Below are 25,776 nucleotides of genomic sequence, written 5' to 3' on the forward strand. Positions count from 1 at the left end.
GTTGTCATCGTTTTCTTCACTGCAGGCATTAGTAGGCAAAAGACCATGTTCATAATCATCATCGTTGCCACTGTCATATAACGGATGTAAAAAAAGAATGATAGCAAAAATTATATATGTAAAAAATATTTCATACTCCACATTGTTGTCACAGGGGCACTTCCCCCTGCCCCCCTCTTTCGAATGGGTCGGATTAAATTTTGGTTGGACTTTGTGTACAATTGACCAATAAAGCGATCTTAATAGTGCCTGGTTAAAAGTAGTGCACTATATAACAAATAAGGTGCCATTTCAAATGCACACGTAAAGTGAGCGAGAGGAAGGGATAGAGAGAAGAAAATGAGGAGAGCTGGGAATACTGTAATATTGAAATAGCTCAGTAATCATTTGAAAGGCGGAGGAAACTGAATATGAATCGGCTAGAGATCAATCATTGATGCATCCTCAAATCAGGCTTAATGAGGTGATGCCAAATCCCCCCAATCTGTTTTCCATCAGCCATCATTTGGGGTGGGATCGATGGAACCCTTCGATGCAAACCCTTTGGGGCCTTGGGCAGATGCAAGGAAGGAGCACCCTAATTAGCATTATCGATTCATCCTCCCTTGTTTAAAGCATGATATATTCCAGAGGTATTAGTTCATTATTCCCCCCCTTAGTGGATGCATTTTTGCCCACTAATTTAAAGTTGGTTACTTCGTGGGGAGTATGAAGTAGCCGATCAAAGGCAGGGAGAGGGGAGAGTTAAGATGTTGGCAATTCAGCTCCAATAGAATTATTAATTATACATAAGGGCACCATTTTTTTATTGTGGGGGGAGGGTTCAGATTTTTAGGGCAAAAGAGACAAATCATCATCCTCCCCATGGCCTAGCCATTAGCATGACACTTAATCCCAGACAAATTGGCATCGTTTGGAAAAAAGTTGCATACAAAGCCACCAGCGGGACAGGTGAGAGAGGTAATAAATGTATGGATGCTGTCATGGTCAATCCCCGCCTGTCACTTCCCCTTCGGTGGAGACGGTTGGAGACTCAGAGGCAGCCAACCACCGACCTCACTCCAACGCTTGACAGCCTTGCCGTGTTGTGCTCTCATAACCAGAGTGGATGCCTGCCCGTACACCGACTGGCCCCAACTCACAAGCATCTGTTGATGTCAGGGATTTTATTAAAACATTTTCAGACTGCAGCTTTGATGCTTTGTGTGATGTTGAGGATATGTGTTAGACTTTATTTGGGATTCCTCTTTGGACCCCGTTCTTTGAACATAGCTTCCATAGTTGAAACATTTGTGTTTATACATTGCAATACATTGCAATATCCTCCCAATACAATGTCCCAAAAGTGCAAAAGTGTTCAGTGTTCATGCACTTTGGAAACACAAGTTTTAGCTGCTGCATTAGACAAGGCCGTGCCGTTTCCGTAATAGCCTGACCTTACTTTCCTCCCTCATAAGGAAAGCATTTTATTTGCCGACACACAATAATATCCCAACACACTGCAGCCTGCCTAGGCCTAAACTACAGATAAACCCAGGGGCTGTCATTAACACAGACTCCACGCAATATCGCTGGGATGAAAATGCCCTCCACCAGTGACATTTGAACTTTGAACCCCATCTGAGAGTGGCAGGGTAATCCAAGTGGCCTTGTGGCGGTGGCTCTGTTGAATAAGGCATGAGATAGTGCAGGTACAAGATCCAAAGGGGCCCTTGAGGCTAATTAGATCCCTAGAAATCCCCCCAGCCATGCAGGGGAGCCACAGCCGGCTGTCACCTAGCTAAGGGGGATAGCACGGCACTAGCAGAGGTCAGGGCTGCTTTAAATGGGTTTGGAGATAACTGCAGGTATTAATCTCAGACATGCATGACTGCCAATTGAGCAACAACAATGCATGAGAGTTGCCTCAATCAGATGATGTCTTCTGTTGACAAAGATGCTTTCTGAGAATTAAACGTGAAATATGCTCTCCAAAATGTGTTAGGCCCAATAAACAACATTTTCCAAAATGTGTTAGGCTAGGTTCATATCTAACAACTGAGACGAGATGGTTTCATGGAGTTTTAGATCATTAGTTTGCTTAATCTGATCAGTCTAGTTTTAGAACGTTTCTTGTCGGCTGCTAGAGTTTCCAAGATTCATCAATTAAAATCTTAGCCAAAGACTTGAGATGAGACGGTTGAGTTTGGCCAATCAGAGAAGAGTGCACTATGAGTAAATGCTTGCTAGGTTGCTGATATTTCTCTGTAAAGTCACAGAGTATGCATGAACTGTCTTTGGTGAGCCAGTGGCTGCATATAGTTCATGTAACTAATTTACTACAACAACTTGCTACACAAAGTAGAACTTGTAACAAAGTTTCAACACATAATTGAAAGAATAAAGTGTCACCATGGAAACTGGTCATCATTTCGATCTGAATGACCAGTTGTTAGTCAGTTGTTCTACAACACAAAATTCTGAAGGAAAATGGAAACCACACACTGCTCTTGACAGTATCACTGATCTTTAATAAGCCTACGTATCGGCCTCACGGCCTTCATCAGAGCTTTTGTGAACTTTTTAAAATGTGCACGCTTATGTAGACCTAGCCCGACCCACATCCGTTCCACACATCGAAGGGGGTTGGAGGCAAAGGAAAAACAACTAAGTGCTACCAAATATAACAATATGCATTTCATAAATATTAGAAAAGTGTACAAATAAGACGTATGAAACACGTCTGTAAAACCACAATGAGGACATAGCAAGTTTTCATTCGTCATTGGGTACATCGTACGAAAAACAGAGTAATCTTAAATAGGCACATAATTCATGTTCAAACATAACATACATAGGCATTTCATCATTAAGTCGTTTAGGAAATAATGTCTGGAGGGTGAAAATCCCAAAACATTCTCTTTTACTTAGAGTATTATTAATATCACCTCCCCTGTCTGATATCTTAACTTTCTCTATGCCACAAAATCTGAAGGTAGAAATGTCATGCTTCAGGTCATTGAAATGTACTGCGACTGGATAATACCTGTCGTTTCTCCTGATTGAACTTTTATGTTCACTAATTCTCTGTTTGAGAGAATGAGAGGTTTTACCGACATAGCAGAGCCCACATGGACATTTAATAATGTAAATAACATGGGTAGTGAAACAAGTAATAATGTCATTTATTTGGAACCGTTTTCCTGTGTGGGTGGCAGAAATATTCACACCTCATCATATTGTTGCACTGTGCGCATCCTCTGCATTTATAGCTACCATTTGGTAGAGGGCGTAAAAGAGCCTGGCTGATTTTCTTTTGTGGCTGGCAGTTGACATGAACCAATTTATTGTGTAAATTGCGACCTCTCCTATACACAATAAGTGGTGGATTTTTAAATTCAGCCAGCAAAGCTGGGTCCGTTGCTAAAATATGCCAGTGTTTCTTGACACAACCACTGGTCTGCCTGGATAGTTGCCTTGTTGTGTTTTACACACAATTCTAAAACTGTCTAGTTTTGTCTCATGTCGTCTCTCCTAATGTCAGTTGCTAGATCTGAACCGGGCCTTCCGATAATGATTGAAATACGTTTTTGTACAGACTCTATTATGACCTGGAGTACAAGTGTCTGCTCAGTTTCTTTTAATGTGTTGTTTACTGCAAATCATATAAACCATTGCAGCTATTTACATTATATTGAGGGCTGGGGAAAATCTCACATGGGGCATAATTGCAAATGCTTTAATTATCTATCAAATTTGTGTAGTTATTTACTCTAATCAATGTGTGTGATTTGTCAGTTGAATAAATTTAACAGAGCTCATCTTTGAGGTTTCCAAAGTGTCTGTTGAATAACTCTGCAAATAGGTGTAAAGCTTTGGACAAACTGTAGCCTACAGTAGCTCTACCACAGCTAACAGGTTACCTTTCTTACCCTCCTTAATTGACCCTACTTCATTGCATGCTAACTCAGTCAATCGCTTTTAACCCTGTGATACCCAAACATTCAGAAGCAAACTGTAAGAAGCAAACAAGCTCAGACAAGCTCAGAAGCAAACTGTAAGCTTTAATTCACAAGCGCCTTGTTTGAAAACAAACTGCCCCTGTGTCTGAAATTGAATTACAAGCTCAGATCAACCTTGATGTGCAGTAAAATAGTGCCAAATAAAACAATGAGTTAACGCTTCCCTGACAAGTCTACACACACATCTAGACTCTATACGTCCCCTGTGAACCTCTGGCTACCTCTGGGCTGATTAAGCAGTGCTTTTCAGAGCAAAAAGGATTTTCCCTCCCCTCAGCAGCTTAGCGGTTATTACTGTCACTTTTGTTATGGATTAGCCTTTATGCCTACTGGAGGTAATCACCCTCTATACCGACAATAAAAGATCAATCAAACTGAGGAGAAGCAGCACACACTGCCTCATCTACAAGGCTACCTCTCGCCTGCATCCGTAGAGCCATTGCACATTGGCGTCCCGAACCGTCTGAACTCTTCCCCCACAGTGGCTGTTTTTTTGTCCCTGTAGTAACCTTGCTATGGTGATTTATGCCTTCTCATACACAGTGAGCTGATATTTTAATCCCTCATCCCAACATCCTCCCATCCTACCAATCTGCCTTTTATTTAATGTCAAAGCCACCAGTGGCCCAGGCTAGGTAAACGAGCACTAGATTGGGAAGGGCACTTGGTTGTTCTGTGTGTTTACTTTTGAATGTAGAGCCTGTTGATATATGGCCTACATTCATATATTCATGCTAGGAAACGTATACATTTTAGCTCGAATTGGTTGGTTACGAAACATGAATTAATTAAGTGTTATGTTTATTTTGAATAATGTTTTTGTATTATTTGGTACTGGACACTGTTTATTATTTATTGCCTTGAACTGGTTCTGTATTTGATGGATAATTTGCAAGCAATAATCGTCTTGGGCACAGGAGGCTGCAGAGGGAAGGGTTGTTCATGATAGTGTTCGGAATGGAGCAAATGGAATGGCATCAAACACATGGAAATGATGTGTTTAATACCATTTAACTTATTCTGCTCCAGCCATTACCATGAGCCCGTCCTCCCCAGTTAAGGTGCCACCAACGTCCTGTGGTCTGGGAATACAGCATCTATTGATTTGAGAGCTAGCACTTGTATTGATTAGGCCATCCAGATGAATGCTATTGGCATGGGGTCATTGATATTCATCTCTATTCACTTTCTTGAAATTTTCATCCCATACAAAAGACGGACGATTCTAAGATGATGTCTTGTATTAAGGTAACATCTAACAACGGCCTCTACGTGGGACAATTACTGTTTAAGCAATCTTTTGTTTTCCAAACGGATTGAAATAGGTATGATAAAAATTTGAGCTGTCTGTCTTATAAACAAGCCTGAATAAAGCTCATCTAATTTGTCTTGAGCGCTAGAGTGATTACAGCATCAGGACCCAAACAAATTAAGATGTAAACTGCATTTAAAAAACGCCGATAGGAGATCATTTGTATTTTCAGCTTGCCTCCTCCTCTGCCATTTCTCATCCTTTTGTACTGTCACGGTAGATTGAGAACACTTAGACAGTGGAGAGAAAAGTGCAGCTCATCCAAGCAGAATTCTAATAGTCCCCACTCTCTCTTCCTCCACTTTTTCTCCTCTCTGTTGAGCTGTGGTGGTTTGAGGGATTGGCGTTGTGGGCCACTGGGCCATATCTGTTGGGTGTTTCGTAGCATGGCGGGATTCTAGGGAGGTGTCCATCATTTCCTAATGACGTGCCAGCCGGGGCATGTCTGTCTCAGCGTGCCGCCCGGCCCACGGCACTCAGATACGAGCCGAGCGCTATATGGGGAAGGATCTGGTAATACCTCACATGGAGTCTTATTAATTTTCTATTATAATATAATAAGTAGTATTTAACACCTTAAAACTTCTTAAGGCTAGGGGGCACTATTTTCACGTCCGGATGAAAAGTGTGCCCAAAGTAAACTGCCTGCTACTCAGGCCCAGAAGCTAGGATATGCATATGATTAGTAGATCTGGATAGAAAACACTCTGAGGTTTCTAAAACTGTTTGAATGATGTATGTGAGTATAACAGAACTTATTTGGCAGGCGAAACCCAGAGGACAAACCATCCAGGAAAAAAAAATTGAGGTCACTCTCTTTTCAATGAGATTTCAATGGGAATCTAGAAACCTAAGGCAGTTGCTTGCAGTTCCTATACCTTCCACTAGATGTCAACAGTCGTTAGAAATTGGTTGATATTTTTCCTTTGAGAAATGAAGAAGTAGCCCTGTTCAGAACGATGGTAGAGTGAAGTGTACTGTTGTGGTTGGGGGGCGTGACCTGAAAGCTCGTTCCACTTTGTTTTCCTCCGGTATTGAACACAGTTTATTCCGTCTTAAATTTGATTGATTATTTACTTTTAAAAATACCTAAAGTTGGATTAGGAAAGTTGTTTGAAATGTTTGGATCAAGTTTACAGGTAACTAATTAGATAATGTGTAGTCATGTTGCGCGAGTTGGAACCGGTGAATTTTCTGAATCATACGCACCAAATAAATGGACATTTTGGATATATAACGACAGAATTTATCAAACAAAGGGACCATTTGTGATGTTTAATGGCCATATTGGAGTGCCTATAGAAGAAGATCTTCAAAGGTAAGGCATGACTTTTTGTTGTGCTTGGTTGAATTATGATGTTCATGTGTATGTTTGATGGGGTGCTGTCCACAGATAATAGCATGGTTTGCTTTCGCCATAAAGCCTTTTTGAAATCTGACACTGTGGCTGGATTAACAAGAAGTTCATCTGTAAACCCATGTGTAATCACTGTATGATTTATGAATTATTATTATGAGTATTTCTGTTTTTGAAATTGGCGCGCTGCTATTTCACTGGGTGTTATCAAATCAATCATGTTAACGGGATTGGCGCACGAAGGGATCAGTAAGAAGTTAGTAAGGAATTAATGGTGTTATAATGGCCCTATTCATTGTCTACTACAGATTAATAAGGCGTGTATGACAGCTGAATATCAGAGAGGTGCCAGTTCATGAAGGGAATGGATCTGATCACACTTCATATGAAGGGACTTTTTCATTGTCTATCAAATCAAAGTTTATTGGTCGCATATACAGATTTACAGGTATTAAGGCAGGTGCAGCCAAATGCTTATGTCACTAGCTCCAGCAGTTCAGTAGAATGTTTTGCAAATACAATACAAATACACAAATCATTTAAAAAAATTAAATAACCTAGAAATAACAATCCAGGAATGTGTGAGAATCAGAATATAAATATGTGGTGTGTATAGAAAGTATATCATTTGGAAAAGAATATGGTGTGTACAGTATTAAATATATTAGGATGAGCTATGTCGAGAATACAGTATATACAATTGAAGTCAGAAGTTTACATACACTTAGGTTGCAGTCATTAAAACTCGTTTCTCAACCACTCCACATATTTCTTGTCAACAAACTATAGTTTTGGCAGGTCAGTTAGGACATCTACTTTGTGCATGACACAAGTCATTTTTCCAACATTGTTTACAGACAGATTATTTCCCTTATAATTCACTGCATCACAATTCCAGTGGGCCAGAAGTTTACATACACTTAGTTGACTGTGCCTTTAAATAGCTTGGGAAATTTCTGAAAATGATGTCATGGCTTTAAAAGCTTCTGTTATGCTAATTGACATAATTTGAGTCAATTAGAGGTGTACCTGTGGATGTATTTCAAGACCTACCTTCAAACTCAGTGCCTCTTTGCTTGACATCATGGGAAAATCAAAATAAATTAGCCAAGACCTCAGAAAAACAATTGTAGACCTCTACAAATCTGGTTCATCCTTGAGATAAATAAATGCCTAAAGGTACCATGTTTATCTGTACAAACAATAGTACGCAAGTATAAACACTATGGGACCATACAGCCGTCATACCGCTCAGGAAGAAGACGTGTTCTGTCTCCTAGAGTTGAAAGTACTTTGGTGTGAAAAGTGCAAATCAATCCCAGAACAACAGCAAAGGACCTTGTGAAGATGCTGGAGGAAACAGGTACAAATGTATCTATATCCACAGTAAAATGAGTCCTATATCAACATAACCTGAAAGGCTGCTCAGCAAGGAAGATACCACTGCTCCAAAACCACCATAAAAAAGCCAGACTACGGTTTGCAACTACACATGGGGACAAAGATCGTACTTTTTGGAGAAATGTCCTCTGGTCTGATGAAACAAAAATAGAACTGTTTGGCCATAATGACCATCGTTATGTTTGGAGGAAAAAGGGGGCGGGTTGCAAGCCGAAGAACACCATCCCAACCGTGAAGCACGGGGGTGGCAGCATCATGTTGTGGGGTGCTTTGCTGTAGGAGGAACTGGTGCACCTCACAAAATAGATGGCATCACGAGGAGAGAAAATGATGTGGACATATTGAAGCAACATCTCAAGACATCAGTCAGGAAGTTAAAGCTTGGTCACAAATGGATCTTCCAAATGGACAATGACCCCAAGCATACTTCCAAAGTTGTGGAACAATGGCTTAAGGACAACAAAGTCAAGGTATTGGAGTGGCCATCACAAAGCCCTGACCTCAATGCTAGAGATCATTTGTGGGCAGAACTGAAAAAGCGTGTGTGAGCAAGGAGGCCTACAAACCTGATTAAGTTACACGAGCTCTGTCAGGAGGAATGGGCCAAAATTCACCCAACTTATTTTGGGAAGCTTGTGGAAGGCTACCCAAAACGTTTGACTCAAGTTAAACTATTTAAATGCAATGCTACCAAATACTAATTGAGTGTATGTAAACTTCGGACCCACTGGGAATGTGATGAAAGAAATAAAAGCTGAAATAAATCACTCTAATATTATTATCACATTTCACGTTCTTAAAATAAAGTGGTGATCCTAACTGACCTAAGCAGGGATTTTTTTACTAGGATTAAATGTCAGGAATTGTGAAAAACTGAGTTTAATAAATGTATTTGGCTAAGGTGTATGTAAACTTCCGACTTCAACTGTACATACGCAGTGAATAAACAACAGTATACAAACAGAATATGAGGTGACCAGTGTGCAATGACTCTATAGACATGGGGCATTAGTCTCAAGGTGCCGGCAGGTCGTCGGCTACTGATGGATGTTCAACGGTCTGATCGCCTGGTGATAGAAGCTGTTGCTCAGTATCTCTGTCCCGGTTCTGATTCACATGTTATTTAGCCATGAACAACACCTTAATATGGAATTATTGTGTTTTCAAGCATCCACAGATACTGTATTTTGTAAGACTATGTTTAAATCACTCCACACCAGACCACTCAATCTGATTGAGGTGCAGAACAACCCAAACAACCTTATCTTAACCCTTGTGTAGTCTTAACATTCTGTATACTCCCCTTGTCCTAAGGGTAAAAAATGTTACGCCTTCACTAAACCCCTGAAATTAAGCAGCACAGTTGAATTTTAAACCCCAAATCTATTTTGCATGAAGAAACAACCTGTCATTCATCACAAACTTTGTGAATATCTGGGTTTTCCCTCTTCACAATCAGTGGACAACACTTGTTTTTATTACAACACACCTGTCATAATTGTTTTCTTTTTCTAAAGTTGAGGTTTATTATTATTATTGCTAAATGTACTGCATAGGTGTAAACATGTTGTTTTTTAGCAAGAGATAGCTGTCAGCGCCGTGTGTATAGGTGACAGGGAAGTCAGGCGCAGGAGAGTCAAAATGGAGTGTAAATGGAGTCTTTTAATAAACGTCCACAGAACATGCTCCATAACACTAAACAGTACAGACATGAAAAAACCATGGGCACGAGGACCCGTCGCGCACCAACACAACAAACTGACAATAAAACAATCTCTGACAAAGACATGAGGGGAAACAGAGGGTTAAATACACAACAGGTAATGAATGGGATTGAAAACAGGTGTGTGGGAAGACAAGACAAAACCAATGGAAAATGAAAAATGGATCGATGATGGCTAGAAGACCGGTGACGTCGAACGCCGAGCACCGCCCATACAAGGAGAGGCAACGACTTCGGCAGAAGTCGTGACAATAGCACTTGTATAGCCTAAGAAAGTAGCAGAAATGTGCAGAAAGTAGTTTTGAAACCATAACAGTCTTGAACTTTTTTGGCAACATAGTGATATATTCTCATATACTGTACAATGAGGAATTCAACTAGAAAATACTAGTCTTCTCCCATTTTTTTGAACCATTGCCCCCACCCACAAGGTGTATAAACAACATTAGACAACTTTGTTCAAATATTTCTGTAAATCTGTGATATTTATTCCCATAGTAATTAGTTATGGATCCATAACTAAATCAACATCTGCATTTTGAAAGAGTATTGTTGTCATTATGTTATTAACAAAAGCATAAAGATGCTGAAGAAGAAATACAGTACTTGCCATCAGACTGTTAAACAGCCATCACTAACATTGCCAACATACTGACTCAAATCTCTAGCCACTTTAATAATTAAAAATGGGATGAAATAAATGCATCACTAGTCACTTTAAACAATGCCACTTTATATAATGTTTACATACCCTACATTACTCATCTCATATGTATATACTGTTCTCTATACCATCTACTGCATCTTGCCTATGCCGTTTGGCCATCGCTCATCCATATATTTACATGTACATATTCTTGTTCATTCCTTTACACTTGTGTGTATAAGGTAGTTGTGAAATTGTTAGATTACTTGTTAGATATTACTGCATGGTCGGAACTAGAAGCACAAGCATTTCGCTACACTCGCATTAACATCAGCTAACCATGTGTATGTAACCAATAAAATTGGATTTGATTTGATTACTGTACAGTATATGCTTTTACATTTGGATAATAAAGCATTTAAAGCATTTTGAAAAATAAGCCACATGCATTTGTTTATTAGGCTACTATGTAGTCTGACAAGTATTACTTTTAGAGTTTGGGATTTACAAGCCTACAGTACATACTGTAGTAAGCATGGGAAAGTACCTAATTCCTTACATAAGGGAGAGCAGGCCATGTCCAGACTTTCTCGGTGACCTCAAGTACTCATTTGTCTGACAAACAAAGACCTTCACATCCTGCAGGCACAGGTAAGGATCAAAGCTGGCGAGACATTCAATGACGTCATCTTCACAGATGAATCAACCGTGGCCCTTGAGCAATTTGCTCAACATTTCTACAGAAAAAAAGGAAGAAGATCAAGCAAGCCGAGTCCCAAGCCTCCGCTGAAACTCCATATGTGGGAGCAATTTCTCGCCAGGGACCAGGTCCATATTTGAATATTGATGGTAAGTTTGGCTGTTTAAGGTACATAAAATATTGTAGTGGATTATGTGTTCCACAATAATTCACTCTTGCCTCCTTTTTCAGGTATCGTGGCTCGAGATTTCTTTGAGGAAGAAATCATCAAGAGATATGCTGAACACTATGTCAGATGGTGTTTCTGGAACCACATCGTTTCTTTCAAGGTAGGATTCAAGGTAGGATTATAGCAATATTTTTGTTATTTTTGTTACGTTTAGGCCTATTTACATGTATATTTCTATTATTGTACCAAATGTTGCCTGTTAGGCTAAATGTCTTTTTTTTTCTCCAAATGAAGACAATGACCTAAAACACACTGCCGTCCGGGTTTGCAAATGAGTGCATACATTGGGTCAAGACGCCAGCAGAGTAAGTAGACCTTTATGTCGTAAAATAAAGGTTAAATAAAAATAAGTAAATAAAAGACCTACAACACCTACAGTAGGCTTACAGTATATCTAAAAAATATATTTTTTTCATCTCTACATGTCGATCTCCTAATTTCAACTGGATCAAACTTGTTTGGCATCAACTGAAAACATTCATCCGTAACTCTGCCAAGCCGACAAGCAAAGATGAACTGGTCAAGGCCATCAAGATGCTAGAGAAATTGATGTTACAACAATGCAACAAATACATTGATCATATCAGCAAGGTTTTACCTGTGGTCGTGGAGCTGGGTGAAAGTGCAACTAAAATGTAATTTAAATAAACATCCACATTTGAATGTAATTTTTTGTTGTTATTTTTTTAACGAAAGCATAAAAGATGTTGAGGAAGAAATACTGTACTGCTGTTTTGAGTTAGAAATGTAACACTTTAGAGTACTTAAGCATTGAATACATTGCAAGTTTAGGGATTTTCACTACAGTAGCCGGGCTATTGTCCTGCTAATAGAAAACATTTGAATGATGGGCTACACCTGCTACAGTACACTTGTTAAAAGCAAAAAAACTGTTTTCAAAATGCCTCCAGTTGTCCATCACTACTGTAAATAAAAACACAGCATCTTGCTTACATCTTGTTTACATTCTCTATTGTAACTACAATTTCACAAATCATTTGTATCTACCTTTCCAATTACATTTAGAGTTTGGGATTTACAAATGTAAGCTTTTCATTATTAGTTACATTGTTTTAGTTTGAATGTGCAGACTTTTTTTCTTTAAATTATTATCGGGGCGGCAGGGTAGCCTAGTGTTTAGAGCGTTGGACTAATAACCGAAAGGTTGGAAGTTCAAATCCCCAAGCTGACAAGGTACAAATCTGGTCGTTCTGCCCCTGAACAGGCAGTTAACCCACTGTTCCTAGGCCATCATTGAAAATAAGAATTTGTTCTTAACTGACTTGCCTAGTTATATAAAGGTTTAAAAAAAAATGTTTTTAAATGTTTTATGTAGGATGCTACATTTTTGACAAGTTGCAATTGTAAATAGGCCTAATAAAATAAATCCTACTTCTATTAGGCTGTTAAGCCTCATAATCTACCTCAGCCAATTAAGTTATTTTATATAGGTCTAAGCTCTGAAGAAATAGACTCCAATTAAGCCCTCTTGTTGTTTGTAAAGTCAAATTAAATTGAAGATTATTTTTTAAATGAATTGCTCGACTGGTTTTCTGCATCTGTTGATGTGCAACACGTGCATAACAGGTTAGCTGTATTTTCAGCACCAGCCACTGTTCACCTCCTACTGATTGCACTGCGGTTCCCACCAGTTGTTTTTTTAAATTTAACCTTCATTTAACTAGGCAAGTCAGCTAAGAACAAATTCTTATTTACAATCACGGCCTACCCCAGCCAAACCCAGATGACACTGGGCCAATAGTGCACTGCCCTATGGCACTCACAATCACGGTTGGATGTAATACAGCCTGTATTTGAACCAGGGACTTGTTGCACCAAGATGCAATGCCTTAGACCACCGTGCCACTCGGGAGCCATGACCAACATACACTGCTCAAAAAAATAAAGGGAACACAAAAACAACACAATGTAACTCCAAGTCAATCACACTTCTGTGAAATCAAACTGTCCACTTAGGAAGCAACACTTACTGACAATAAATGTCACATTCTGTTGTGCAAATGGAATAGACAACAGGTGGAAATTATAGGCAATTAGCAAGACACCCCCAATAAAGGAGTGGTTCTGCAGGTGGGGACCACAGACCACTTCTCAGTTCCTATGCTTCCTGGCTGATGTTTTGGTCACTTTTGAATGCTGGCGGTGCTTTCACTCTAGTGGTAGCATGAGACGGAGTCTACAACCCACACAAGTGGCTCATGTAGTGCAGCTCATCCAGGATGGCACATCATTGCGAACTGTGGCAAGAAGGTTTGCTGTGTCTGTCAGCGTAGTGTCCAGAGCATGGAGGCGCTACCAGGAGACAGGCCAGTACATCAGGAGACGTGGAGGAGGCCATAGGAGGGCAACAACCGAGCAGCAGGACCGCTACCTCCGCCTTTGTGCAAGGAGTAGCAGGAGGAGCACTGCCAGAGCCCTGCAAAATGACCTCCAGCAGGCCACAAATGTGCATGTGTCTGCTCAAACGGTCAGAAACAGACTCCATGAGGGTGGTATGAGGGCCCGACGTCCACAAGTGGGGGTTGCGCATTTGCCAGAGAACACCAAGATTGGCAAATTCGCCACTGGCGCCCTGTGCTCTTCACAGATGAAAGCAGGTTCACACTGAGCACATGTGACAGACTTGACAGTTTGGCGGTGGGTCAGTCATGGTGTGGGGTGGCATTTCTTTGGGGGGCCGCACAGCCCTCCATGTGCTCGCCAGAGGTAGCCTGACTGCCATTAGGTACCGAGATGAGATCCTCAGACCCCTTGTGAGACCATATGCTGGTGCTGTTGGCCCTGGGTTCCTCCTAATGCAAGACAATGCTAGACCTCATGTGGATTAATGCAGATGAAAGGAGTTAGATATGCATAGGAAGTGTAGTGTACTGTTTTTTTTCAGTATATATGAATTACAAATCAGCCTTTACTTATTTCTAGTCATGTTACTAGTCTATTGCATAGTTAGAATGTGAAATCTTTGATGTCCCAGGAGCAGGAGTGGTAAACACTGTTGAAGTGTATAATTGTAATACATACGTGCAGACACAAAATCATTCAAAGAATGGAGTTTGATACACCTGGTATTGGATATGACTGAAAAATAACTTGCTAAATAGCGATTTCCGTAAATGAACTTTATGACAAAATAATATGCACAATCGTCTCTGCATTAACTAACATATTCCTCTCAATTGTAAATGTTTTGCTTGACTCGTTATGACGTAATAATTACTTTGTCACGCCCTGGTCAAAGTATTTTGTGTTTATCTTTATGTATTTGGTCAGGCCAGGGTGTGGCATGGGGTTTTTGTATTGTGGTGTGTTTGTCTTGGGGTTTTGGTGGTGGTATTGGGATTGTAGCTTAGTGGGTTGTCTAGCAAGGTCTATGGCTGTCTGGAGTGGTTCTCAATCAGAGGCAGGTGCTTATCGTTGTCTCTGATTGGGAACCATATTTAGGCAGCCATATTCTTTGAGTTTGTCGTGGGTGATTGTCCTTAGTGTCTTACTTGTACTCTCTGTTAGTTTGCACTAGATAGGCTGTTTTCGGTTTTCATTACGTTTATTGTTTTGTAGTGTTTAGTGTTTAGTCGTGTTTACGTTTTTGTTTAATAAATATGGATCGCAATCGACACGCTGCAGTTTGGTCCGACTCTCCTTCATCACCACTAGAAAACCGTTACAGAATCACCCACCACCAACGGACCAAGCAGCGTGTTAACAGGCAGGAACCACAGGAGAGGCAACAGAGGCAGCAGCAGCAGGAGCAGCAGCAGCTGCAGTGGGAGAGGCTGCACCACCTGGAGAAATGGACATGGGAGGAAGAACTGGACGGTAAAGGACCCTGGGCTCAGCCTGGAGAATATCGCCGCCCCAAGGAAGAACTGGAGGCGGCGAAAGCTGAGAGGCGCAGATATGAGGAGGCAGCACGGCGTAGCGGATGGAAGCCTGAGAATCAGCCCCAAAAATTTCTTGGGGGGCTCAGGGAGAGTGTGGCAGAGTCAGGAGTCAGACCTGAGCCAACTCTCCCTGTTTATCGTGAGGAGCCAAGGAGGAGACCAGAACCAGAGACTGTGAAGGAGTTAATGGGGAAATTGGAGGAGAGAGAAATGAGGGAGTTGCTGTGTTGGTGCTTTTTGCATGGAATTCGCCCGACGGAACGTGTTGGGGATTTGATGGCACCTGGGTTAGCGCTCCATACTCGTCCTGAGGTGCGTGTTAGTCGGCTGGTGAAGTTGGTGCCAGCCTCACGCACCAGGCCTCCTGTGCACATCCCTAGCCTTGCACATCCTGTGCCAACACTGCTCTCAAGATCTCCAGTACGCCTTCACGGTCTAGCCCATCCTGTGCTACCTCCACACTCCAGTCCTCCGGTAGCAGCTCCCGCTCCAGGCTTCCTGTGCGTGTCCTCGATCCAGTACCACCAGTTCCAGCACCATGCACCAGGCCTTCAGTGTGCCTTGCCTGTTCAGCGCAGCCAGCGCTTTTCTCCTCTCCTGCGCTGCTGGAGTCTCCCGCCTGTTTAGCGCAGCCAGAGCCTTTCTCCTCTACAGCGCTGCCGGATCCTCCCGCCTGTTCAGCGCAGCCAGAGCCTTCCTCCTCTACAGCGCTGCCGGAGCCTCCCGCCTGTTTAGCGCAGCCAGAGCCTTTCTCCTCTCCTACGCTGCCGGAGTCTCCCGCCTGTTCAGCGCAGCCAGAGCTGCCAGCCTGCATGGAGAAGCCAGAGCTGCCAGCCTGCATGGAGCAGCCAGAGCTGTCAGTCCGCATAGAGCAGCCAGAGCTGTCAGTCCGCATAGAGCAGCCAGAGATGTCAGTCTGCATGGAGCAGCCAGAGATGTCAGTCTGCATGGAGCAGCCAGAGATGTCAGTCTGCATGGAGCAGCCAGAGATGTCAGTCTGCATGGAGCAGCCAGAGCTGTCAGTCTGCATGGAGCAGCCAGAGCTGCCAGTCTGCAAGGAGCAGCCAGAGCTGTCAGTCTGCATGGAGCAGCCAGAGCTGTCAGTCTGCATGGAGCAGCCAGAGCTGCCAGTCTGCATGAAGCAGCCAGTCTGCATGGAGCAGCCAGAGCTGTCAGTCTGCATGGAGCAGCCAGAGCTGCCAGTCTGCATGGAGCAGCCAGAGCTGCCAGTCTGCATGAAGCAGCCAGAGCTGTCAGTCTGCATGGAGCAGCCAGAGCTGCCAGTCTGCATGGAGCTGCCAGTCTGCAAGGAGCAGCCAGAGCTGTCAGTCTACATGAAGCAGCCCGAGCTGCCAGTCTGCATGAAGCAGCCAGTCTACATGGAGCAGCCAGAGCTGCCAGTCTGCATGAAGCAGCCAGAGCTGTCAGTCTGCATGGAACAGTCAGAGCTGTCAGTCTGCATGGAGCAGCCAGAGCTGTCAGTCTACATGAAGCAGCCCGAGCTGCCAGTCTGCATGAAGCAGTCAGTCTACATGGAGCAGCCAGAGCTGTCAGTCCGCATGGAGCAGCCAGAGCTGTCAGTCTACATGAAGCAGCCCGAGCTGCCAGTCTGCATGAAGCAGCCAGTCTACATGGAGCAGCCAGAGATGTCAGTCTGCATGAAGCAGCCAGAGCTGTCAGTCTGCATGGAGCAGCCAGTCTGCATGGAGCAGCCAGTCTGCATGGAGCTGCCAGTCTGCATGGAGCTGCCAGTCTGCATGGAGCTGCCAGTCTGCAAGGAGCTGTCAGTCTGCACGGAGCTGTCAGTCTGTAAGGAGCTGTCAGTCTGTAAGGAGCTGCCAGTCTGCAAGGAGCTGCCAGTCAGCACGGAGCCGCCAGAGCGGTCAGTCTGTAAGAAGCCGCCAGAGCTGTCAGCCTATATGGAGCAGCTAGTGCCGCCAGTCTGCCCAGCGCCGCCAGTCTGCCCAGCATCGCCAGTCTGCCCAGCGTCGTCAGTCTGCCCAGCGTTGTCAGTCTGCCCAGCGTCGTCAGTCTGCCCAGCGTCGTCAGTCTGCCCAGCGTCGTCAGTCTGCCCAGCACCGCCAGTATGCCCAGCGCCGCCAGTCTGCCCAGCGCCGCCAGTCTGCCCAGCATCGCCAGTCTGCCCAGCGCCGCCAGTCTGCCCAGCGCCGCCAGTCTGCCCAGCGCCGCCAGATCTGCCAGTCAACCAGACTCTTCCAGATCTGCCAGTCAACCAGACTCTTCCAGATCTGCCAGTCAACCAGACTCTTCCAGATCTGCCAGTCAACCAGACTCTTCCAGATCTGCCAGTCAGCCAGGATCTGCCAGTCAGCCAGGATCTGCCAGTCAGCCAGGATCTGCTGAAACCACCAGCCAGCCAGGAGCTGGTAGATCTATCTACCTGCCTGAGCTTCCTCTCACTCCTGAGCTTCCTCTCACTCCTGAGCTTCCTCTCACTCCTGAGCTTCCTCTCACTCCTGAGCTTCCTCTCACTCCTGAGCTTCCTCTCACTCCTGAGCTTCCTCTCACTCCTGAGCTTCCTCTCACTCCTGAGCTTCCTCTCACTCCTGAGCTTCCTCTCACTCCTGAGCTTCCTCTCACTCCTGAGCTTTCTCTCACTCCCGAGCTTCCCCTCAGTCCCGAGCTGCCTCGGTCCCGAGCTGTCCTTCAGTCCCGATCTGCTCCTCAGTCCAGTGGGGTTCTGGGTGGGGACTACTAGGCCATGGTCGGCGGCGAGGGTGGACTATCCAGGGACGAAGGGAGAGGGGACTAAGACATTAAAGGAGTGGGGTCCACGTCCCGCGCCGGAGCCGCCACCATGGACAGACGCCCACCCGGACCCTCCCTATTGTTTTGAGGTGCGTTCGGGAGTCCGCACCTTAGGGGGTTCTGTCACGCCCTGGTCAAAGTATTTTGTGTTTATCTTTATGTATTTGGTCAGGCCAGGGTGTGGCATGGGGTTTTTGTATTGTGGTGTGTTTGTCTTGGGGTTTTGGTGGTGGTATTGGGATTGTAGCTTAGTGGGTTGTCTAGCAAGGTCTATGGCTGTCTGGAGTGGTTCTCAATCAGAGGCAGGTGCTTATCGTTGTCTCTGATTGGGAACCATATTTAGGCAGCCATATTCTTTGAGTTTGTCGTGGGTGATTGTCCTTAGTGTCTTACTTGTACTCTCTGTTAGTTTGCACTAGATAGGCTGTTTTCGGTTTTCATTACGTTTATTGTTTTGTAGTGTTTAGTGTTTAGTCGTGTTTACGTTTTTGTTTAATAAATATGGATCGCAATCGACACGCTGCAGTTTGGTCCGACTCTCCTTCATCACCACTAGAAAACCGTTACATACTTACATTTGCTTCCACCGTAATGTTTTTGTCAGACATCTTTGCTGAAGAAAGTCACCAGCGACAGGTGGCATAACGTCAAATTCGTCATTGGAACCAATCAACATAATTGGTTCCAATGACGAATTTGACGTTATGCCACCTGATGCTGGTGACAGGTGGGTTCCCAAATTCATAATGAGTGCTCTAACTCTCCCCTGCGGTGGTCTGGAGCAATGAAGTCATCACTCTGTGTACCTCTAAGTAACTTTTAAAGGAGGAACCACTGTAGGACAGTATGCAAGTATGTGTTCAGGGACTTTGCAGGTGTATTTCTCACATGTGCAGCACATGGTATTTGTTTTACAGTCAATCTTTGGGGGGCAGAATTAGCATCTCCTCCTATTCCCTGCCCCAGCTGCAGCCTCAGGGGGATCAGGACAAGAGGCTGCTGTGCGGGGGAGGCGCTCCCTTCTTTGAATGTGTGGGTTACAAGTGCCCAGCTGCTCCAGGAACACCTTCATCTTGTTCCGCTTATCAGGCATCCAGATAGGTTTGATCTTGTTCCATATCACGAAGGCATTGTATGAGGACACATCAGTGATGTTATGGAAGATGACCAGGGGCCAGCGGGTTGCCCAGGTTGTCCACACCTCCTTTGTTGTGGTTATAGTCTAGGATGATGGCTGGCTTCCTGTCCTCACGATCACTGATCTCAGCCGTTTTGTACAGTGTGTTCAGGAGGACCACATTTTTGTTCCTCTTTGGGAGGTAAGAAACTAGAGTGGTTGTGGGGTTGAAGACAAACTTTGATGAGAAGGTCTCTCTCCTCCTTGTTGCTAGGAGTGCAGGGGGAGCTCAGGCTTGTTCTTTCTAACTGTGCCAAACATGGTGATCTCCCTCTTCAGGAGCTACTGGCTGAATTCATAAGAGGTGAAGAAATTATCACACGTGACATTATGCCCCCTCAGTCCATCTGTCACGTCAAGCACAACCCACAGCCCCTGGTTCTTCTCCGGGCCTCCACTGGTCGGCTTTCCTGTGTAGACTTGCATCTTCCAAGTGTAGCTGGATTGCTGGCTTGCTGGGCATATACTGCCGGAAAGGACAGCAACCTTTTGACAAAAAAGATAATTAGTATCAGTGTCACAGAAAACAAACATGTAAATCAATGATATTACAGCAATACATAATACAATTAACAGTGACAATCCCTTAAATTACAAATATGAAAATAAAAATGTCCCTCTGAATGGAACCAGTTGCTCATCCACTGTTACTTCAGGCCCAGGGTTGTAGAGGTATGGCAGACGCTCCACCCACTTCTCCCAGACCTTTCTTCTGGCAGCCAGTTTGTCTCTCACACGACTTGCAGGTCTTGACTGACGGTTATTAAATCATAGCATTCTTGAGAAAGTGTGAAAGACTTTCAGTGGCATCGTGGCACGGAAAATCGCCCTTCTACTCTCTGTATCCCAGAGACTACACGTAACCTCGCCTCGGGACCTATACAAACCCGCTTTGATTAGCAGCCTTATGTAGGCACGCAGGTAAACCCAATCCATCCTTTTCCAGTTGTCTCCAAGTTTGTCATCTACAGGATGATTTTTTGGATGGCTGGTGTGATGAACATCTGCATTTTGTGCTGCCATCCTTCCCTGGTTGTCATATGGTGACAAGGACCATGTTATTTTGTTGTTGTTTGACAAAAATGTCACTTTCAGCTTGGGGGATTTCTTCTTTATCCGAAGATGATGCATTGTGCTCTGGGTTGTATATTTCCCCATCTTCCTCTTCAGATACCTCCTCTTCTAAATCATTGTTCTCTTGTTCCTCCTGGACATCTGAAAAAATCAGATCTACGACCTGTTGGGCACTGAAACATGCACTCATGGCTTCAGCAAAGAGAGAAGTGGGGGGACTGTCATCTTCAGCACCTTTATGGCCTCTGACTGCATTCCCCATTAGTAAACAATGCTTCCAATACATTTTTATTTTGTCTGAAATGTGGATTATTTTGTCTGTGAATTTGAGTCATGTGTGGGATTTTGGAGGGGAGATGTTGCACATGCACAAGAAAGTTTTAGTTTTGTCAGTACAGTTCAATCAGTAGCACACAATCTCAATTTCTCATTGTGTGTGTGTGTGTGTGTGTGTGTGTGTATGTGACTTTGTGGTTTTTGTGGTGTGTACATGATTTTATCTGTTGTCTGTAGCTTGTGAGGTGTGGAAACACTTTGTTGCTTTTATGAATTTTGTCTTGCTGCTTTTTGTTCTATGTTGCTCTGTCTGTATGCTACGTCTTGCTTGTCCTATGTTGCTCTGTCTGTATGCTATGTCTTGCTTGTCCTATGTTGCTATGTCTTGCTTGTTCTATGTTGCTATTGTCTATATTGTAATTGTTTTTAATAACCTGCCCAGGGACTGCGGTTGAAAATTAGCCGGCTGGCTAAAACCGGCACTTTTACTGAAACGTTGATTAATGTGCACTGTCCCTGTAAAAATAAAAATAAACTCAAACTCAACTCAAACTTATAACTGCCGGGTCAAAAACGACCCTTAAACAATCTTTGTACCTTGGTTGTCACGCTCGCTATCCTCAAACTCCCTGTCATAAATCACCCAAGGCGCAGCTTGCATGTAGTTCCACATATTTTAATGAAAGTGAAACCGAAATAACCAAAAAACAAACAGGTAAACAGCAAAGTATGTGACGCAACCGAGGTGCACACAAACACACAAGGAAAAATAATTACCCACAAAACACAGGTGGGAAAAGACTACCTAAGTATGGTTCTCAATTAGGGACAACGATTGACAGCTGCCTCTGATTGGGAACCATACCAGGCCAAACACATAGAAATAGAAAACATAGAATGCCAACCCCAACTCACGCCCTGACCAAACCAAAATAGATACATAAAAAAGGAACTAAGGTCAGGACGTGACATTGGTGGTGTACAGCTTTCATGGAAATATGAACAAAGGCGATGTTTCACTTTTTCTAATGTTGGGGTCACTATAGGAAAAGTTGTCAAATTTCAAGTTGAAAAAATATAATTTAGGGGTTTTCTCTGCTGTTAAATATAGTGGCTGGTCATTTTTGACCATGAAGAAAACACAAGGGTTAACCTTATCTTTGAATCTTTGTCAGGATACTGACATTGTGCCTGCTGGGTCATTCCACTTCAAAAAGCACAAGAAAGAGGATTTCTGAAATTGTTTATGTAGTTAAAAACGGATATGATTAGCATTCCAGAAACATTATTTTGTTGAAATACAATTTGATCTCTGAGAAATTAGCTAATTGATTGCACCCTAATTGGCCATTTTCATTGATAGGATTCAGTTCACATTCAATAAATATAGTACCCAACATCCGACTTGGACCAAACTTCTTCCTACCAATGAGTAAGACGTGAAGGAATCAAAAATAATTGCCAAAGGCCAACCACGGACCCCGAATACCCCATGCCAAACCCACCCCAACAACCAGTATAAAGTATCACTCTATGTTTGACAAATAGTATGAAGCTGTGGCTTGTGGTATTGCTTCTCCATATTATGTAATGTATTTCCTGTGAATCTGCACATGACCCCTTCCCCACAACCCTGGTACTTTCACACTAAAGTAGTGTGAAAGCACCAGGTTGTTGCTGTTCCTGCTACACCCCCACTCTTTTATCCATTTTGCTGTTCTCTTGTGTTAATTAAATAGATCACAACATTTCCTTTACAACTTTGGACAGAAAACCATGAGTTTTATGAAAATTCAAGCCAGTACTCCATGAAAAGCAATTCAGTTAATCATTATCTTAGCAACCTAATGCTTCAATCCATATCTCTATCAAGACTCGGGATAAGACCCAGATGCAGACAGTTCGAACCATAGATGTTTATTAACAAAACAGGGGGCAGTCAAATAACAGGTCAAGGGCAGGCAGATGTCAGTAATCCAGGGCAGTGTCAGAAAGGTACAGAACGTCAGGCAAGCTCAGAGGAGTGCTTGCCTGGAAAGAGGAGACAGAGGGCTGTGAGAAAGAGGTTGAATCCTTGACACATGAAAAGTGGTATGTATACAGAGGGTTCGGGGCAGCAGAAGACGAGGGAGGGGCAGAGGGGCTAAGAATCTTAGAGATGGGGAAAGGGCTGGAAAAAAGGGGAAACGTTTGCGGGACTCCAACCGGAGGGGCAGATCCCGCCTGTCGTCGATACCTGAAGGTGGTCTTGAGAAGAGCAGACTGGGCTCTCTTCCAGGTACGGTGACAGCAGTGGAAAAACATCTGGGCCGAAGGGTGTACTTTCCTTTTCCTCTTGTTTATTTGAGAGCGGGGGCTGATAACCCATCGAACACTTGAAAGGAGAGAGACCAGTTGCTGAGCAGGGAAGGGTGTTGCAGGCGTATTTCACCGGTTAAAACCTGTTATGGCAAGGCAATCCGCTAGGGGAACTCCCCCCCATTCAGCTGAAATGGTGGCGCAGGGAATTCAAAAATATTCTTTAAAAATATTTAACTTTCACACATTAAAAAGTCCAATACAGCAAATGAAAGATAAACATCTTGTTCATCTACCCATCATGTCCGATTTTACAAATGTTTTACAGCGAAAACACAACATATATTTATGTTAGACCACCACCAAATCAAAAGAAAAACAAAAAAAATTTCCAGCCAAAGATAGAGTCACAAAAGCAGGATTAGAGATAAAATGAATCACTAACCTTATGAAAATCTTCATCAGATGACACTCATATGACATGTTACACAATACATTTATGTTTTGTTCGATAATATGCATATTTATATCCACAAATCTCGGTTTACATTGACACCATGTTCAGAAATGCCTCCAAAATATCCGGAGGAATTATAGAAAGCTACGCCAGATAACAGAAATACTCATCATAAACTTTGACTAAAGATACACTGGTTATTAACCTTTTATAACTAGGGGGCAGTATTTTCATTTTTGGATAAAAAACGTTCCCGTTTTAAACGGGATATTTTGTCACAACAAAATGCTCGACTATGCATATAATTGACAGGATAGAAAACACTATGACGTTTCCAAAACTGCAAAGATATTGTCTGTGAGTACAACAGAACTGATGTTACAGGCGAAACCCAGATAAAAATCCAACCAGGAAGTCCTCCATTTTTTGAAAGCCCTGCATGCCAATGACTCCTTATATGGCTGTGAATGAGCTACGAATGAGCTTACGCTTTCTACGTATTCCCCAAGGTGTCTACAGCATTGTGACGTCTTTTTACGCATTTATTTTGAAGAATACCCGTAAGGGACCACATTTAGCAAGTGGTCACATGATGGCTCCCGCAGAAAATCTTGCGTAAAGTACACAAGTAGCCATTTTTCCAATCGCTTCTTATGAGAAACCAATTGTCCCGGTGGATATTTTATCGAATAGATATGTGAAAAACACCTTGAGGATTGATTCTAAACAACGGTTGCCATGTTTCTGTCAATATTATGGAGCTAATTTGGAAAAAAGTTTGCCGTTGTAGTGACTGGATTTTCCGGTCGATTTCTCAGCACAAATGGAGCTATTTCGCCTACAAAAATAATATTTTTGGAGAAAAGGAACATTTGCCATCTAACTGGGAGTCTCCTGAGTGAAAACATCCGAAGTTCTTCAAAGGTAAATGATTTAATTTGATAGCTTTTCTTATTTTTGTGAAAATGTTGCCTGCTGGTAGCAGAGACTAGCATAGCATTATGACATGATAAACTTTGGCTGTTGGCTGGCGTTGGCTGTAAAGCATATTTTGAAAATCTGAGATGACAGTGTGATTAACAAAAGGCTAAGCTGTGTCTCAATATATTTCATTTGTGATTTTCATGAATAGGAACATTTTCTAGGAAGATTTATGTCCGCTGCGTTATGCTAATTAGTTTGAGGCTATGATTACGCTCCCGCATGCGGGATGGGTAGTATCAAAAAGTTTTAATGCAAACGCTGTGTCAGATTTTTTTTAAATGTTATGAAAAAAGCCTACCATACAATCATCTGAGACAGCGCTCAGACGTATATATATTTCTCCGCCATGTTGGAGTCAACAGAAATACGAAATTACATCATAAATATTCCCTTATCTTTGATGATCTTTCATCAGATTGTAGTGCAAGGAGTCCTAGTTCCACAATAAATCGTTGTTTTGTTCCATAATGTCCAATACTAGTGTCCAATTAGCTGCATTTGCTAGCACTTTCAGGTCACGTGCCCAAAAGCTGACACTGGTCCAGGAAAACTCGGACAAAAACTTCAAAAAGATATATTCCAGGTTGAATAAACTGGTCAAACTAAGTAGACAATCAATCTTCAGGATGTTATTTTCATATATATCCAATAACGTTCCAACCGGATCATACGTTTTCATCTGCAGCCAAATGGAATGACGGTGACACCCACAGAGAAATGCGCCACAGGGAAATGGCATTCTGCTAAGACAGTGACTATTTCCCCTCCCATTCGGTCAAAGTTCACACCAGAGGCTCCATTCCACGTTCTACTAAATGAGGACTCCTAGTGGAAGGCGTAGGAAGTGCTACCAGATCCATAACTTGTTTGGAAGGGAAGGGGCGATGACGTCAAATTTGACCCACATTCAGAATTTCACTTCTTGTTTGGAAGATTGCGTGCCCTATGAGTTCTGTTATACTCACAGACATAATTCAAACAGTTTTAGAAACTTCAGAGTGTTTTCTATCCAATAGTAATAATAATATGCATATATTAGCTATCTAGGACAGAGTAGGATTCAGTTCACTATGGGCATGCAATTCATCTAAAGTGAAAATACTGCCCCCTATCCCCAACAAGTTTTAACCAACTCTGTGTCTCTAAAAGACATGGTGGTTGGAACAAAAATCACAAATTTGGACTCATCAAACCAAAGGATAGATTTCCAACGAGTCTCAAGTCTCTTGTTTTTGTTGATGTCCTTTAGTAGTGGTTTCTTTTTAGCAATTCGACCATGAAGGCCTGGTTCACTCAGTCTCCTCTGAACAGTTGATGTTGAGATGTGTCTGTTACTTGAACTCTGGGAAGTATTTATTTGGGATGCAATTTCTGAGGCTAGTAACTCTAATGAACTTCTCCTCTGCAGCAGAGGTAACTCTGTGTCTTCCTTTCCTGTGGTGGTCCTCATGAGAGCCAGTTTCATCATAG

At 42.9% G+C, this 25,776-nt stretch overlaps 1 protein-coding gene across 2 annotated transcripts in view; it reads left to right on the forward strand.

The window, feature by feature from the left end:
- kirrel3a (kirre like nephrin family adhesion molecule 3a) overlaps positions 1-25,776 on the forward strand; it is a 279,028-nt gene that overhangs the window by 156,322 nt on the left and 96,930 nt on the right. The gene's annotated exons all lie outside the window — the stretch shown is intronic.

The sequence above is a fragment of the Oncorhynchus tshawytscha genome, linkage group LG30, assembly GCF_018296145.1.
Source record: "Oncorhynchus tshawytscha isolate Ot180627B linkage group LG30, Otsh_v2.0, whole genome shotgun sequence".
Taxonomy (NCBI): Eukaryota; Metazoa; Chordata; class Actinopteri; order Salmoniformes; family Salmonidae; genus Oncorhynchus; species Oncorhynchus tshawytscha.